Here is an 18,347-nt window from a genome sequence, read left to right on the forward strand (position 1 = left end):
AATGGAGGTGTGAGGGCCTGGAAGAGCAGCTGGAGCAAGGACGTGCCATCCCTAAGGGGGCTGAGGTCATGGGAGGTGAGTGTGGGAGACTAAAGACCAAAACAGCTTAAAGCCATTAAGGTATGGCTGAAGGAAGAGAGGGACACAAATGGTGATAGCAAGAGGAAAGAGAATTTTTCAGCCTTTCAGAGGTTCACATTTCATTTTGAATTAAGGATTTATTTTCTATTTTGGCTATGATTGCATTATGCGCAGCTCTGTGTGTGCCAATACGTGTTACTTCAGCAAAGCCAAGTGACTGCATTTCATTTAAATTTCAAGTAATAAAATGGCATCTGATTGAAGCATTATATCTTTTTTTTAGATTAGCACCTCTGTTGCAATGAAACAGGTTTACAGAGTATTTGTGTTATTAAAACCCTTCATAAAGCAAAAAATTATTTTGGTATTCATCTCAAAAATAAACAGTTTCTACAAATTGCCTTGTACTATTTATAGTGGTTGCATAGTTGATTCTATACAGACAAGGACTGAAGAAGTTATGCAATTACCCAGGAATTACCCATGGATATCAGTGTAAAGTACTTAGCTTGCCTTCTTACCACAAAATCTGAATGTCTCTCAGTTTTTGATGTTTTTATTCTCCCAGCATCCCATCCTACAATAACAAGAAATACTATTAAACCTATTCAAATTAATGGGACACAGATGCTGAACTGGATCCTCTAAATACCCTGAGTGTTCAGTGAAAAGCAAAACTCCAAGTTAGGTACTTACACATGCACCAGAAGAGCCAACCCTGACTCACAACGGGGTTTGCAACGGTCACTTCCAAGGGATTTTCCAAACCTAAATATTGCTGGCATAATAAAACTTGTAAATTCAGAAGTATAGAAAATTTGTATTTTGAATGTGAAATCTCATTTTTTTTATATCTTTTATGTTTAGTTTTGCATCCAACAAAATTTCTTGCTGAAACTATAGGAAAATATAGTTTTATATATTTTTATCTTTTTCTTTTAAATGGTCCACATCTATTATGTATTTTTCTGTTGCACTAGATTCGGAATAAATTAAATATCTGTAGTTCATTTATCTTCACTTCACATATAACTTCTACTAGCACAGTAAATTTTGAAACAATTGGTATTGTTGTCCCACATTTATAATTTATAAAACTCATCAATAAGCCCCATATTGCCTAAGCTTTGGTTTCCTGCATATACATGTATGTACCTGAAAAAAATGTTTGCCAGCAGTGAAATCCAACATAAATAAAGCACGAGACTAATCATTATTTTGTTTGATCAGTTTATCTAGGATTGCCACGTGGTGGAGAGGAGCCACAGGCTGAGACGAGTCTTTGTACTTTCCCAAGTCTCCCATGTTAATCCACAAACAGGTCTTGATTCTTATGCAGGAAAAAAAATATTATTTGGTTATCTTTCTGAAACTCAGGACTATGTTTAGTTTTTGTGCTGTCGTTTCTGCTCTATAGCTGAATTCAAAGCCTGAAGGATCAGATGTTTGTTGTTCTGAATGTTGTAGCTAGTCAGTTCTACCAGCTTGTCAAACTCCTCCTCTGTGTAGGTAAAGCTGTTTAAGCAGTACGGGGAAAAAATGCTGGAAACGTCCACGTTACCCTGCGCCATCTCAGCAGGACTGCGCTCCACACCTGACAAATAAAGAAAGGTTGTCATGGGGTATGGATGTTGTCCCACATTCCACCTTCTAGATGGGGCACAACTTTCTCCTTGCTACCCAGACACCCGCATTTCTCTCCCATGGGATCCACGGCAGGAGAGGGAGAGGACCGCACCAGACCATGTCTCCCATCCAAAACACAGCCAAAGGGTGGCCAGGTGTTGGGGGGACCATCTCTGCTCCACAGCTTACCAGGCTCTTTGTATTTTCTAAAGGTATCATTCACCAGTGGGAAAAACACCACTGTTGGTGCCTCTGGGGTCTCTGCATCTTCAAAGATGTAGCACTCCTTTAGATTTTTCTTTTCTTCTTCACTCAAGTGGATTTTGGGAAATGGGATTCCCTGCTTTAGGAAGTACTTGGAGGCTTCTTCCAAAGGCTGCATTAAGACAGAAAAGAAGGTCAGAAAGTCTGCCACTCCTCCAACTTTTCCAAATACACAATACATCCATTAAAGGTTCTTTGCAAAGATCAGGGAACAGCGTTCACTATCAGTGTTTCTTCTGGCCTTTGTCTCTTGTGTGAGATGTTAAGTATTAACAGAACAATATTTCAAGACCCAACCTCCAACTTTCACTCCTGATTTTTGTCCTACTGCCTCCTCCTCATCAGCCTTTATCTGCAAGATAAATTAGGTGTTCCTGGCTGCAGGCAGGGGTGGCCTAGTTGCTTAGGACACAGAAATATGTCCTTTACTGGACAAAATCCTGAAATGAGCAGAATGGACAGGAATCTGAAATGCTATGATTTTTAAATACAGATTCATAAAGGTACAAATATTTTGATGACTTGGCATGAAACATTTATAAGCCCCTAACTGTCTTCGATGCCTTGAGATGGTTGTGAAAATTGATACAGGCATCTGGGAGCAAACCTCATCTTGACCAAAATTAGTCTTGCAGGTGTGTAAGTAATTTTTGAAAATACAATATTTTTTCTCTGAATCTGGCTGGCATGTATGAAAACTTTAGTCTTCAAGAACTTCTGTGTTATCCATATCTAGTAACAGGAATTATAGGCCGGGATGTGAGCTGGTATTTGAAACAGCAGATATCACGTCAAATGACAATCCTTCTCCACAATTTAGAACAAAACAAAATCCAGTTACTGTTCTAAATACAACTGGTCAAATTCCTTCTAATTCAATTACATGTGGGTATCTTTAGAGGGTTAATTAAAATAAAATATTTAGAAAACTAATGTTACTATTGTTCTCCTTCGGGGATTTGCCATGGTATACCAGCATCACTGAGAGACCTACTTAGAGCTGTAGGCCAAGAATCATTTTCTCCAAGAGTCAGTTTCTTCTACATAAATTATTCTGGCTCTTTAGGATTTAAAGTGCTAAAAGGGCTAAAAGAAAGTGTTTGTTACTGAAGAAAATAGACTGGTCATCGCACCAATGTCTGTGATCCAGAAGAATAGTTTAAGTGTAGGACAACATCCACCTTCCTCTCCGGCCTCATGAGTGGTGGGTAGCTGATATCAATGTATCCCGCCGTGTCTGCCAGGCACATGAACTCTGCTGTTTCTGTCAGCTGGCTAGGAAAATTCTCAAGTACAGTATCTAAAAGGAAATATTTTTTACAATGAGTGATTCACTGAAGAAGTAATGTATCTGTTGTTTGGATAATAAAGGAGGAAAAAACACCTCTTGTCTCCCTGTTACTTTTGCTTTCCAAGACCCTGCCACACTACGGAAGCTCGGTCTTGACACAGAAAAGAAAGACTTGTCCAAGGTAAAAAGACAGGGCTCCTTCACTTCTCACACAGCTCTTCTGCTCTCCCCAGTGAGCAGTAGTTACCTTTCCCTGGAATCAAGGGACTTCTTGGAGTATTTGTTAACCTTTTCATCTGAGTAAAAGCAGAGCTGTGTCGCAATTTGAGCTGATTTACAATTTCACTTTAAGCTCAGTGAAAAAGTGCTGATATCTATCAAGTCACTTCTGTTAAAGATGCTCAGCTCTGCCCAGTTGATTTGATGGGATGAAATTTAACTAGTTATCTTGAAATTTCTGTTTCCAAACTGAAGAATAAAGCCTGTTCATCCCCTACCTTCTCTTCACTAGTGATAACACCAACCATCTAAGCAGATGAAAAATAATATTCAGGGATGTTTACCTTTCCATATACGGAAGTTTTTGCTCTGGAGGTATTCATTGTGCACCTGGAACCCCTTCAGGAAGTTGTAGAACTTTGAAACCATCACCCGCTCGGTCAGGACTTGCCGAATGATGCCCATGATGCCACATTCAGGGGTGACCAAGTAAGTCTCTAACTCATTGCTCCTGGCTGGTAAGGAAGGCTCATCTCCTTCTGAAGAGCAGAGGAGATTAACAAGTTGTTATTTTGACACAGTTCTTTGCAATATTTTAATTACCACAGGGTATCTAATACTAGCTAGAGGAAAGAAGAACCTAATAAGACATGGCAACATACAATCAAAACAATATCAAAGTAGGAACAAGAAGAAAATCAATGTTCAGTAAAGTGTATTCCATGAAAAAAAAAAAGTCAGAGTGGCAAAAACTTCATAAAGCTAAAAAAAAAGTCATTTTCTGCTTGATAGAAGTCATAGGTGGATTCCCTGTGTGAAGGTCAGTGGAGGCTGAGAACTGGTACCAGCTTCTTTCAAAATTAGTCCCAAACACCTTTGAAAAAAAAATGGTCTCAGGAGACTTAGACAAATGGCACCTCATGAGGGCCAATGATTTTCTATTACAGGCATTAATTGAGCTCAGTGTTCTGCATCACTTCCCCTGAGAAAGTGACAAAAAGCCCATAAATCAAACTTGTTAACTACATTTGAATACAGGGAGGACAACTGACACCTCTAAGGAGCACACAAGTTTACAATGAGATCAAAGAAAACTAAAATAGAGGTCCAAATAATGGATATATCCAAGTCTTCAACAACATATGAAAAGTATGATCTGCCAAGGTAGACAGAGAACACAGCACTGAGATGTTTGTTACAACATTTAGGTTCACAGTAAGGCCCTTGGCAAAGATGACATGTTGAAAAACTTCAGTAATTTTATATTTGGTGGCAAATCATCACTTGCATAAATCCAGTCCAAGAGACACTAATGGAAATAGTGTTGGTATGAATGAATTCAGAGAAAAAAACTAATGAGATATAACTGACAACAGGACACCTCAGGGAAAAAAAAAAACAACACAACAACCAAACAAACCCAAAAAACCCAAACACAAAACCAAAAAACAGTGAAGCAGTGGCCTCAGCTTTAAGATTTAAAAAGCCTTCATACAGATTTCACACTATATGCATCTGAATTTAACATTCATCTAAAGACTAATAAGACACTAGGTAAAGTTGAAACAGAAACATAACCAACCAACATCAACGGTCCTGTGTTGGGTACACCTCAGTGAGCACCTTTCTGTAGGATCCGATGAATGCCAGGCATCCAATAGGTTGTAGGAAAAGACATTGCTCCACAGGCCTATGCAATGGTAGAGAACAGGGAAACTGCTTTGGAAACATTTTAATGGAGAATATCCCTTTAAAAAAAAAATAACCTTTCAGCTTTGCAAGGAGTATGGGAATGCTTCAAGGTTTCCAAAAACTGCATTAAGTTCTTTTGTAGCAACTCACATTCTGTCCTCAGACAGGAACCTAAATAGTTTTAAACATTGTGTCAGACCTTCAGCCACTGTAATGCATTGTCTCATACAGCTATTGCTGATACACCACAAATCAATATTTTCCAGGCTGCATGTTCCTCTCCTATAAGCAGCTGTCATCAGAGAGCAAAACCATACCATTACACGTAACATAACAGTTTGGTCTACAAAGTATGTCATATTGAAGGTTTGGAGGCTGATCCTGAACAGCCAAAATCCAATTGGTTGGAGCACAATTTGAGATAGTCTGCAGAGTAGTCCTCTAAAACTTTTAAGACATCTTCTATATCCCTTGTAAGATTTCTCTTGCCACAGTTGGGTAATCCCCATAGTCCTTCTTCCACTTTTGTCCTCCCACTTAAAAGAACATCTAAAAATGTCTCCCCAGTGCAGAAATCTGCAAAACCCTCTTAGATCTTGAAAAGTATTTCTTCCTCCACTGCTCTGCTGCAGGCCCTGAGAAGAACTTCACCAGAGAAGACAGTGCTGAGCTTTGTCTTGAAAATCTCTACCAGTGAAAGCTTAACAAAAGCCATACATCACAAAGTATGCAATCAGTTGAATTCCACAATACCATAACTATGCATTCCTTAAATAAGTAACAGAAATACAATTCCCTTTTAAACCTGATTTATTTGTGGACTGAGACAAGAAGCAAAGGATCTTCTGCTTCACAGTAATAAGAATGGGACTTGTTTGAGAAATGTTAGAAATACATAATTAAGAAATCAGATAGGGGTCCTCTGCCTCTACAGCTATGTGGCAACCAGAGTTCATTTGCAGATAATTACGGGCCAGTTTTGATCAACACAACCTCATCTCTGCAGTTTGGGAAGCTTCTGTACAGACCTGCTGTGAGAAGGCAGCTCCTCTCGTTTCTCCTGTCTTCACTTGGTGCCTCCTCGCTCCATAACTCTTCTCCCTCCCAGACCCCAGGAGTTACACACTGCTTGTGCATTTCAATGTCTTTGAAACACTGGTGTCCCCTCAGGACTTGGTCGTAATTCCACAGCAACGTTTCCCTGACCTCTTGCACCAAGTTTCCATGGTACCTAGATTTGCTGAAAGTAAGAACTATGCAGAGTGACAGTATCTTTTAGTAGACTGACACACACCCCAGTCTTTCTTCTGGAAACCTGAGGGTCTTGTATTCCCATAAGCTCATCCAATCTTTCCAGCCCTAGCCTCTGCTCTTATAAAAGGCCTTACTTCTCCTTGCAAATGACAGCTTGCTTTGGTCCTTAAACCATCAAGCTGTAACTAATAGCACATTTTACTTGCAACCCAAGAGGGCATTGTATCACTAGATGGCAACATTGCTTTAACTCTCCACTCCATCCTTTCTAAAGATACATCTATGGCTGTGGCACCACCAGCCTAGTTCTGGTACTGGAGCTGAGAACACAGAGCTCAGCCCAGACCGGACGTGTTAGCTGTGCTTGCTACCTGTCCACCTTGGGTATGACCACACCACTGTTGTAGCAAGACTGCAACAGAGGCACGGTGTTCTCAGAAGAAAGCTCCATAGTCCCACCTAGCTCTGTGATCTACCTCCTACTTTTGCAGTCAGCACAGGGTGCTTAATGGAAGAACACAAGAAAATGGAAAGCATGAAGGGGTTTCTTCTGCAGTGTACTCAACTTGGTACATCCACTGTTGGAGGGTGCATCTGAACTATTGTGTTTCAGAGCCACCAGTGGGACTACCTTCTATAAATTTGTCCTTTTCTTTTTGGACGCATATATACTCTTGGATCCTGTGATGTCTTCTGAGTCTTCTTCAGCACCTATTTTCTTAACTCATGACAACACTAAAAGCTCTAAACAGCCATTAAAGCTCTGAGATTTAGTACGGGGCTAAGCACAACTGTCTGTTCCTCATGCCCAGCTTTTTCTCATAATTGTACCAATATTACTCTGGACCCTTTCTGCATCATACATTGAGGTACACAACTTCTCTACACACCAAATAAGGAGCACAACACAGTGTTGCAGGTTCTGTGGAATTTTCAGTTCTTAAGAAAACCTGTTCTTACTGATATCTTTGGTGTTGTGATGTGTGTTGTGTTTATTTACATGTAATACATATGTTGTTCATAGTGTAAGAGTAGATGGACTCTTCTACACACAAATTCAGTCCAGAGAACCAGTGTGCAAAGGGGTGTGGCAGGCAGTTCTGACATTACACAAAATTAAAACAGGAATTGCATAAAAACTGCAAAGTTGTCTTTCATGCATTACTGGGAGCCACTCACTTTACTGAAATAAGGGTGACAAAACTCACTGATTTAATTATGCTAGCAAAATCACAAATTATTTAGAATACTATGAAACTTGCAAAAATTTCAGAAAACTACTCAAAACTGCCTTATTATATAGAAAAGTCAGTAACTTTGCTTGTTGTTATAAAATCATCCCATTCATAGACAAATTTGATTTTAAGATTTTCATTTCAAAATACAAATGTTTCCCATGTGAAATTCTGATGATGATCTGTTCAAAATAAGCCTAAATTCTTTAAGCGGCCCTGAAACTTGAACCATGAGACTCACCATTCAAGACAAAAGTAACAGTGAATCGTGTCAGTTGAAATTTCCACTATTTTTAGCCCGTCTCCAGTATGTAAGAAGTTCACCCAGAGGTGAGACAAACATGCTGGACACTTTGCTTCAGTCCTGCATGTTGCAGGGCACTGGTTGCAATATGCAAGGTCTGTATTATATTAAAAAGAAAGTATATTTTTACACAATTAAAATTTTTGCAATGGAGCACATCACCTTTCATGAAGCAGATGCGGGATTCAGGGAGCTTCTTCATCAGGCGACCCATGAAGAACTCGCTGCCAAAATCCTCTGCGCGAATGAAGGCACCGTATTTTAAGAACCCAACCTCATAAGGGGTGAACTCCACCCATTCTGCAGAGGCACAAAATGCATTTTTAAATCTCAATCCTATCCCTGCCTCCTTGCAGGCAGGGCTGTGAAATGACAAGGAAACAGAGTCAGGAGAAACCCTATCAGGAGGGTGATCACAGACTGGCCTTCCTTGGGGTAAGGAGTTATCATTGAGCTGTTTTCAGCCACTTGCTCAGTAATATTTCCCAAACTTGTCCATACAGAACATTCCAATGAGCCTCCTCAGACAGGGCATGAATGAAGTTTATACCAAAAGGGGTCAGCCTAAGTTAACCCACATGTAGAGCCAAGGCTCTGACTTGGGAGTATCTTGGCTGTCCTTATGCACCACTCCCAAATCATTCCTGCCCCATAGAAGATGGGTTCCTCTCAGATCCTGGGCACAAAGTCTAGAAATGGAAGAGGAAGCGGAAGTTAAAGAGGAAGAGGAACTGTTTATGGATGCTATGGTTCAGCCGTGCAAGGGGTTGCAGGACACACAGTAACTCATAATGCAGATAATTTGAACACCAACCAAGTCCGGCTATAGCTCAGTTTTGCCATCACCTTTGAACTCTGAAAGGCTGTAATCTTCTTTGATGTTGAGGATCATGTAGATAGGTAGGGGATTCTGACCCTGATTCAATGCCTGTTGCTCATCTGAGAGTTTGTGGTTGTTTTTCTGTGAATTGACCAAAAAGAGCAAAACTGAGGGACTGTCTTAGCATGGTGTATGGGCTTGCAAAGCTACAACAAAATAAATACCTGTCTCCATATTAATTTTCTTATTCTCTCCACTGATTTTGTCCAGACATTTTTTTAACCAAGGAGTGATCTAAACATTTACACATCTACATAAGCTTATTTAATTACCAGTGAGCTGTGGGACACTTTATGGTATAATGATCTCCCTCTCATCCTTCCTAGTAAATGCATCTACTTTACCTGGATTATTTAAATTCTCACAGAGAGGAACAGAGCAAAAGAAACCAAGACCAGAACTCTGCTGTTAGGTGCTCGGGTATTCATACTGGTAGAAGGAGACATAGGTTTCCTGCTCTACTGAATACCCCTTGGATTGCTAATTACGTGTTGAGAGGTATGTGAGGACAAATCCCATTTGTTAGACAGCAGAAATAATCTGCTGGATAACGCTGGCATGCTCTCGGGCTAGCACCTGTCCCTGAAGCTTCATTGTCCATACAACAGTATTCAGCAGCTGTTAGGGAAAACATAGACACACTACCCCATCACCTAATGCTTTTTCCAGCAGAAGCCCCCAAAAATCAATGCTAGAGATCTGGTATCCCTCTTGTTTCCTCAGTTTTAGCTCCTTGTCATAGTACTTCAAGCTCTCCAGGGAAAAGCAGCTCAGCTTGCTCTTGGTCATATGTCTGCGGACTTCACCAATCGGTTCGGACAGATCCTTGTGTGACCAGTCAGTGCTCTGATACAAATCTGACAAGGTCCTGGGGAGAAGAAAGGAACCACATTGTCATATGCTCAATACACTTTCACTTTTTTGACTTGGATTTAAGGACTACATCAAATGAACTAGCTGAGTTTCATAAAAAATGTCTTTTGGGCTCAGTTTATTATGGAAAAGGGTTTTTTTTTTATTTAGAGAACCCCTCAAATCCCTAGCGAAACCCTAGGACTTGCAAAAAGTCCCTCCATGCTACATAGGTTTCTACACGAGGCTGTGATGTGCACCAGGATTACCCACTAGGAAAGATCCTAGAGGTGAAACAAAGGGTCAAGGACAATGTTCCCTATAAGCAGTGCCAAGGCCACACACTGAGTCAGGCAACGTGCTTCTAACACAGCAATAAAAATGCTCAAGAACAAATTAGTACAACTTCCTTTGCCAAAGGAGAGAAAGAATAAATCTCTTCATACAGCAGACTATAGAGCTGACGGATGATGTCTTTGTTCAGGATCTTCTTACCATGTTGAACCAGATGACCCAGTGATGTATGAAATAGCATCTAACAGATCCAGCTTCTGAAGACCCAAAAGGTTGCCTAACAGAGACGTCAGGGCCCGGGTGCCACCTCCTGTTGTCATGACTGCTACAACTGGTACCTGTTTAAACATCAATACAGCAGTGGTAAGCAACAGCTTAGTTTACCAGCACATGTGATCAGAGCTGAGTGAATTGCAGCATTTCTGTCCCACAAGAAATTCCAACATTTCACCATTTCCCCAAGCAGGGGAAAAAAAGGATGAAAACCTGGTATTTTGAACAGAAAAGTGCTAATTAAAAGATTTTTGTAATTAGCTAATTTTAACTGTTTAAATCAAAATCTATCAATTTTTTATTCTAAATGGTTACATGCTAGCTTATGAAAACATCTCAAAACTTGTTATTTCAAGGCATTTCAATGTTAGACTGCATTTTCCTTAGTGGTACATCATCTTATGAGAGCTCTATTTTGACAGCAAGCAGAGCTCACCCTCTCTTATAAGCCAAGTTTAATGACTAGATTACATTTCCTATAAAGTACCTGCAGTGATGAACCACAAAGCCTAATTGCATGGAAATCTAAATTGTGTTACAGGAAGAAAAATTCCTCCAAGAAACCCACTGAGATAAGAGGACCCAAATGACATTTTCCATACACATTTCCAGGTAACTGCATCAAGGAAATACTCAGCAGTGATCTGATTCAAATCAACCATTTCAGGTCAAAGCAAAGTATTCTGATTTGGGTTTACCTGACTAGAAGAAAACATTCTCTTGTTGGAAAATCTGAAATTAGTAGTTAGAAGTACTTCCTCTAAAAAATCTTATACTTAAGAAACTGCTCTTTTCCACTGAAACTAGTGTGCTAATGAGAAACAATATGCTGATGTGATCAGTTTGTGAGCAGGGACATAATTTACAGCATCCAAAGCAATTCTGTCATATAATGTTCAGTATGTCTTTGGCCTAGCTGTCCTGGACAAAGGGAAAGGCACAGATGAAAAAAACCTGTCAAAATGAAAACATCTTCATTTCTGAAGTGCCTGATCACAGACCATTTTCCCTCCCTAAAACACCAACCATCCCCATGCCAGCATGGACTTGAACAAATACAAACCCTAGCTCAGTCAGAGAGATGAGAGAAAAATATTGAATGTCTTAGTACTGTTAGAGTGACAACAGAGCTGAGATGATGAGAGAGTCTTGTGATAAGAAGCATCCTCACTGGTCAGTGTTATGTATCACTTTAACTGTGAGGTTTTCCCCGTCCAAAATTTGATAATATAAAATACCTTATGGGGCCTTGGTGATTGAATGTTCAATTAAGAAAGCAGGACTACTCAGGTCTATAATTCACAGATTAAAAAGAAACAAGGTAGGGAAGAAAAGCTGATTTATGGCATTCTGTTTTCTAAGCACAAGTGTGGCAAGTGGGTTTGATACTACCCATGCTCTCACATTGTTTCATCTAAACTTTTCTCAATGCTTTATGTAAGGCACTGAATACATCGGGGTTGCTTAAGGAACAACATGTGAATGGCTACAAGCATAACACATTCTTGTTACACAGCATGGTCCAGTCCCTATGGTGCTCCCCATACCTCATGGTCTTGTAGGTCTCGCTCTAAATGAAGTGCTTTTTTCAGAGCAGAAGCCACAAACTTCCTCCGTTTCTGCAGGAAATTTTTCTCCTCCATACACAGATCAAACTCCAAGCGAACATCTAAGTTTCTTGACCTCAAACAAAGTCCAGAGTTAAATAGTATGCATATGATCACTTACAATTAATGTCTGGACCCATACTTACAAGTCACAAACTTTACTATTAGGCTTAGAAAAGCTGCTATTGCAGCTCCACAAAACCACATCACAGTTGGTATAGACAAGGTAGAGAAAAGGCTGAGAAAGTTAGAAAGCTGTAAAATCTTACAGAAAAAAAAACCCAGAAATATTATTGCTACATTGATTTTCAAGAAGTGTCTAACATAAATACTGCAATCCATATACAGATACCGTAAACAGTGGAATACTTAGGATTTGTTGCCTGAAGACCTCCAGGTTTTATAAATACAAATACTCTGGACTTTTTGCAAGTAAGGAAAGTGAGGTATAAACACGTATTTTTCTAAACTTGTAGCTCCATGGATTTTGCAGCCAGAAAAGATTGTTCTCCTCATCTAAACTGAACTCCTATGCGCAGTAGCATAGCAGGAAGTTTCACCCAGCACAGTTAACAAAGTTCACCTCTAACACAGGGTAAATAAGAGTAAATATAATCATTGACTAGATACTTTTTCCTCTAGTTGCAGAAAAAGGTAAGAAGGCAAAAAAGCTGGGCATCATCTTTTTTTCACAACCACAAAACCCAAAGACAAAATTTCTTACCAGTCATTTGATTTCGCATGTAAATTGATTGTTTCATCCTAGACAAAAAACAGAATATAAACACTGGAGATGATTTTATGTCCCTTCCTTTCCTTCCAGCTTTGAAGCACTTCACTTTTTCTAAGAGCCATGTTGGAGCCACAAAGCCATAACAACCAGAAAAAACATTCCATTTTTAAAACTTCTCCAAGTCCACTTTATTTTCTTTAAATTGTTTTGTACTAAAGAGACACAGAGTAGTACATATAGTAAAAATTGGCACCAGCTCTGCCAGCGCGCCCTGTCTTGCCTCATTGTTTGCATTTGCTCTGATCTACATTAGTCCCTGAGTTCATCACAGAAATCCCTCTCAAATGTGTGGCTGTGGTTTTTTGTTCTACTCAGTTCTTATGAAAATGTACAGGTCCATAACCCTCTCTGTTAGGAATGTGAGGGCACTAGCAGTTATATATCTAACCCATTACTTCTCACTGATCTAATTAACTCCTGCCCGTTGATCTTTGGTCCATAGCTTCACATTTATTCTAAAAAGCTGGTATCAATCACCTTTGCTACTGCTACTTTCTCCTTGAAGGGAAGTGAATCCAGAGGAATAGTGAGGGATGCGTGCCAGTCTTTTTTCTCTTTGCCTGAGTTATGCTGAAAAATAAATTATAATGTAGAAAAATATTTAATATATACACCACAAAAAACACTGTCGCCAACTTATTTTTTCAAATGAGGTTACTGTCCAGTACTTTCCAAGTTGGCATCTAATATTTAGATGTCTTAAGGGACACAGTGCTATTCCAGAGCAGATGATCATGGAAAATGGCTTTTAATTAAAAATACAAATTCTTTCAATTTGCCTCAGTCAGGTATAAAACCCCATGAATTTACTGTCCTTACTCAAGCTAGCAATCACATACCGAGCAGAAATGAGGCTTCTTCTCTGCTAAAGCGACACGCAGCTCTGACAGGCTGTACTTGATATAATGAAAATCAAGGGACATCACGGGTCGCCGGGTAGAGCCCAGTGACAGAGTCTGGCTTTCTTCACTGAAAATAAGAAGTCTTTTTCTAAAAAAAAAGATTAAAAGCATACAAGAGAAGTTAATTATTATTATCTCAGAAATGGTAATTCAGAAGTTATTTTAATATATAAAATATTCAACAACACTTAAAATCTCCCAAACTCTGTTTATTTGAACAGGCAAATTGGGTAAAATGTAAATTATTGAAATAGAAATATATATATTTACTTCTACTTTACAGCACTAATAAGACTTGTTATTACTCTAATAATTCTCTCTAATTTCAAAGTCCAGTTTTTATAGTCAGTTAGCATAGGCACACTATAATTGTTGGATCTATGGTATATACTCCGAACTATCCAATTCCTGTGCTCTAATTGTAAGAACAAAGTAGGGAAATTACCATATAAGAAAATGACAAAACAAAAGAGAAATTTTCATTTTACCACAAAATAAGATTTTTTGTTTATAGTTAAAGTCTAACCTGAACGTTCTTTCTTTGTCGGTCTATTGTCCACCAGGACTTCCAAGCAGGAAATTTCACGAGACTATATCAGGGATGAGTGATAGGAGAACTAAGTATACAAAACATGCCATATCTGAGTCACTTCTCTGCTACCTATCTCTGGTCACCTGGGTCCCTGGAGTCCAGAAAACTCTACCTTGTGTTTGTTAGGCTGGTAAGAGAAAGATACTCTGAAGATGTGCCAAGTTTCAGCTTAAAGAAAAATGTCTGTGTTTCTGCGGTCCATTCTCGGGGGCAGGGCTAAGAGGGGAGGGGAAATAACCAGGGAGGGAACAGGAGTGTGCTGAGGTGTCCCAAAGATAGACTGATGGGTTGATCTAATCACAGGGCTGTCCTCACAGCCCTGCTTTGGTCAAGTTGGACAGCCAAGTGCTACCTCCTCTAAATAGTGAGTTAGGGGCAGTTGAGAAAGCCAATTCGACGTCATCCTGTGGAGGTGGGGAAAACAGGATGGCCATGAGGGCATTCCAATAGAAGTCCTAAGAGGGAATGACACAGAGGGAGTAATTAAATGATAGAGCACGACGGGTCTCTGGGTATCCCCAACGAGTGTGTTCATTCTTACGTAATATGTTCTTTCACAGGGAGCAGCACAACAGGATGGCTGCCAGTGTCCAAACCCCATCGCCCTCCCCTTCATTCCTGCCTGCAGCAAGGTGTTGGGACACCTGCCAGATTCACCACTCCCATTACTAGCATGCAAATGAACATAGAAGAGAAATAATTTAAAATTACCACTAATACACCATTAGTGACAAGCTTTTCAGGAGGGACTGGTCTGAAAGAGAGTAAAAAAAAGTGCAATTAGAACTAATACAACCTAAATACAACATTAAATGAAAGCCAAGGAATAATAACACTTTCCTTAAAGATTGCGTTGCCCAGCATAGTCTCAAATATGTCACTATTTTTTTCATTTTGGGAGACATCTTAAATGTGGCTTCCTTATTTATAGTGATAATGGTAAACAATAGTAGTAATAAGCACATTATTATCCTTCTCCCTCTTCCAAAAAAATAATGGGATAAATTATTATCCACGATGATTCTTGGTAGATAAGGAACAGGGTCTTTTAGCCAATATGCAACTAACTTGATAAACACCAGCTATTGCTGTCATGTTGAGCATTTTAAACTACATTATACTAAGTGCTAGCATGTGTATGACTGCCTACTTTTGCAAAGTACAGTTCTTTGGTCCCATATGGGTTTTACTTACATGCTCTCCAAAGCAAACTCAACTTCAAGCACCTCTTGTGTCTGTAAAAGATTAATTCATTAAAAGCATTTGAATTAATTTCCTTTCTCACTAGCTATGGTTGTCAATAATTATTCTGGCTCCTGAAACAGCTCTTAAAATCAAATTTCCCTCCTGCTCTGGGGTATGCTCAGATGAGCAAAAGCAATCGAGTTAGAGTGATTTTGGAAAGTATTCTCCCTCCTTCATTAACCATCAGTCCTCAGGCTGACTGCATTTATCTAATCAGTGGAAATGCAGAGTAAGATGGTCACATAGGCAATCCCCAGTCCTAAGTCTGCAAGAACTGTTGGCTTAGAACAGTCTAAAACCTTGTTTTTCTGGGTAATGTTATCAGAAGAATAATCCTGTTAGACAGCAGAGGGCATTCTCAATTCTTCTGATCAAAAGGTCTCCTATAACACGGACAATACATTAACCAGTCGCCAGACAAGTTAATAGACTGCCTGCTGATATCACCAATACTAATAGTCTATAAGAAAAGTCAGTGAAACAGCATATCTATAAAAGTATCTAAATAGGATATCCAGATTTGATGTTGAAGTCATCATGTATGTGTTCAGGCACACTGAAATAATGCAATAGTTACAGTAATTGGCCATCAATGTGTTTTAGCACCTCAGCATGGATCTTTGGGTTATATTCAGTTGTACACAAACAAATAACAGGGCAGGGTATTGGTTTTTAAGTGAATACTCCAACATCTGTGGCAGAGTATGCCCCAATTCACAAGTGCCAGTTACAGGAAAACAAATTTTAAAAGATAAACTTTGTGCAACAGTGATGAAGTATTTTATCTCCAACAAAACCTGTTTGAGCAACAGAGTCAAGAAAGAGGAAAAAAAGAAAAGGAAAAAAAGGAACTCCGATGTCAGAAAAACTCTGCTAAGAGGTTTGAGGAGCTAGTAAAAACCGTCAGGATTATGTCCAAGCTAGGGAAGTAAACGTTGTCCACATGGCTGAACAAGGTTTGGAAGATATTTTACAGGATACACGATGTGCAAACCAATAGGAAATAAACCCTCCCACCTACAACTGCTTTACAATAAGTTATTTAAGAGGTAATATAAAAAATGTATTTCCTCCTGTAGCCAAGGCATTTCCTCACCTTTGGATTTAATTGAAAAGTCAAGCAAACAGTTTCTCCAAGCTGGATTTTAGCAACATCAAAGAGGACAGTGAAGAGGAGGTCATCTTTAGTGACTGCATTTTCATCATAGACTTTCATCTCAAGAATATTCTGTGAACAAAGGTACAGAATTAGGAACATCTCTATTTTAAGACCTTATGGAGACACAAGATGACGTGCTTAGCATGTTAAGGAAGACAGAGAAAAGATGGGGACAAGCAAGAGAGTGTGCACAACTTTTTCATCTACACAGAGCTGAAGACAGATATTCTGAACCTAACAGTGCTGGGTTTGTTGCTGATTTTCCCCTGCAGAGTAATTTAAATGACAAAGGCTATTAGAATCACTGAATATGTAGGTTTCATATTGAAAAACATTTGACCTCTGATTTGGTCACCACTTTTTCCTGAATTGTAGGAAACTATCTAGTGGCCAGGACTTTATTGTTATTTGTGGGGGGAAAAAAATTAAAAATCCTTCAATATAAGCAGTGATTAAAATACATTCAGGAAGTGCCATGTAACTACTGCATGGTTGCATAATTATATCCTGTAAATTATTAAACAGATCGCATGGAGATCTGGAATCTATAGAAACTGATATGTCTCTGTTATGCATGGAGAGAATTATAGTGGAATCTATAGAAACTGATATGTCTCTGTTAAACTGGGGACAAAATGCACAGAAAGCAGCAGAACAAAGGCCTATTTCCATCAGATTATATTCTATACCTATCAATCTCTCTTCCTTTCTCCCACCACACGAATCTCTTCCTTTCCCTCTTCTGTCAGCTGCCTGTTTGGATGGACAGGAGAGGAAACAGTCCCTGCTGTGCCTGGTTGCTAGCTGCACATGGGCTGGTTCAGAGATGCCATCCAGAGTGCTGAGCAAATTAACTTTAACAGTTGTTTTCACAGCAGGGAAATAATTCAGGCTTCTCTCCATATATTCAGAAAATATTTATTTATGTATTTTCATATAGATTACAGGGACCTTTTATCTCAAAGATTCCTACTGAATAAGCACCAAGAGGTTTGGTGCTTATTAAAGACACATAGACAGGGATGCGGTCTCACACATGAACACATGCACAAAAGTGTAAGCACATGAGCTTTGCTGCCTTAAAAGTTCATAATGAGTCATAGAAGTGTCCATAATTAAATCTGATAGATGACTGAATATATAAACATAGTGAAAGGAAGATGATCCAGAATTCAAGTATTCAACTTTGACATCTATTGTTTCTGTAAGAAATTAGTAAGTGAGAGAGGACAAGCTGTAGTGAACTTGAGTCTGCAGTTTGCTGGCAGAAGACTGAAAGGCTGCTGCCCTTTAAGGCCATATACATAAATCCATCACACTGTGCTTCAGACAGAAAAACAATTATGTTTGGGGCTGACAGGGCCAACAGTGAGTTCCTGCCCATCAGCCAACATAGAGAAACATACTAAGGAGGGGCAGAGAAAAGCAGCTACAGCAATTAAGTTTATAGGCCAGCCATAAGTAGCCTGTAAAAGATTATGGAAGGGTGATTAAGGAAGGAGATGTGCTTAAAAACAATAGTGTGTAGAAGGAAGGCTTACACTGAAGAGTGGGTCAGCTTTCCTAGAATCAGAATGGTTATAGTCAGAAGGGACATTAAAGATCATCCAGTTCCAACCCCCCTGCCATCAGCAGGGACACCTTCCACTAGACCAGGTTGCTCAAAGCCACATCCAACCTGGCCTTGAACGCTTCCAGGGAGGAGCAGCTACAGCTTCTCTGGGCAACCTGTTCCAGTGTCTGACCACCCTCACAGGAAAGAACTGCTTCCTAATATCTAATCT

At 39.5% G+C, this 18,347-nt stretch overlaps 1 pseudogene; it reads right to left on the reverse strand.

The window, feature by feature from the left end:
- Positions 1 to 1,466: 1,466 nt before the first annotated feature.
- LOC104523614 (cytosolic phospholipase A2 epsilon-like) overlaps positions 1,467 to 18,347 on the reverse strand; it is a 37,127-nt pseudogene continuing 20,246 nt past the window's right edge.

The sequence above is a fragment of the Antrostomus carolinensis genome, unplaced genomic scaffold, assembly GCF_000700745.2.
Source record: "Antrostomus carolinensis isolate BGI_N321 unplaced genomic scaffold, ASM70074v2 scaffold6504, whole genome shotgun sequence".
NCBI lineage: Eukaryota > Metazoa > Chordata > Aves > Caprimulgiformes > Caprimulgidae > Antrostomus > Antrostomus carolinensis.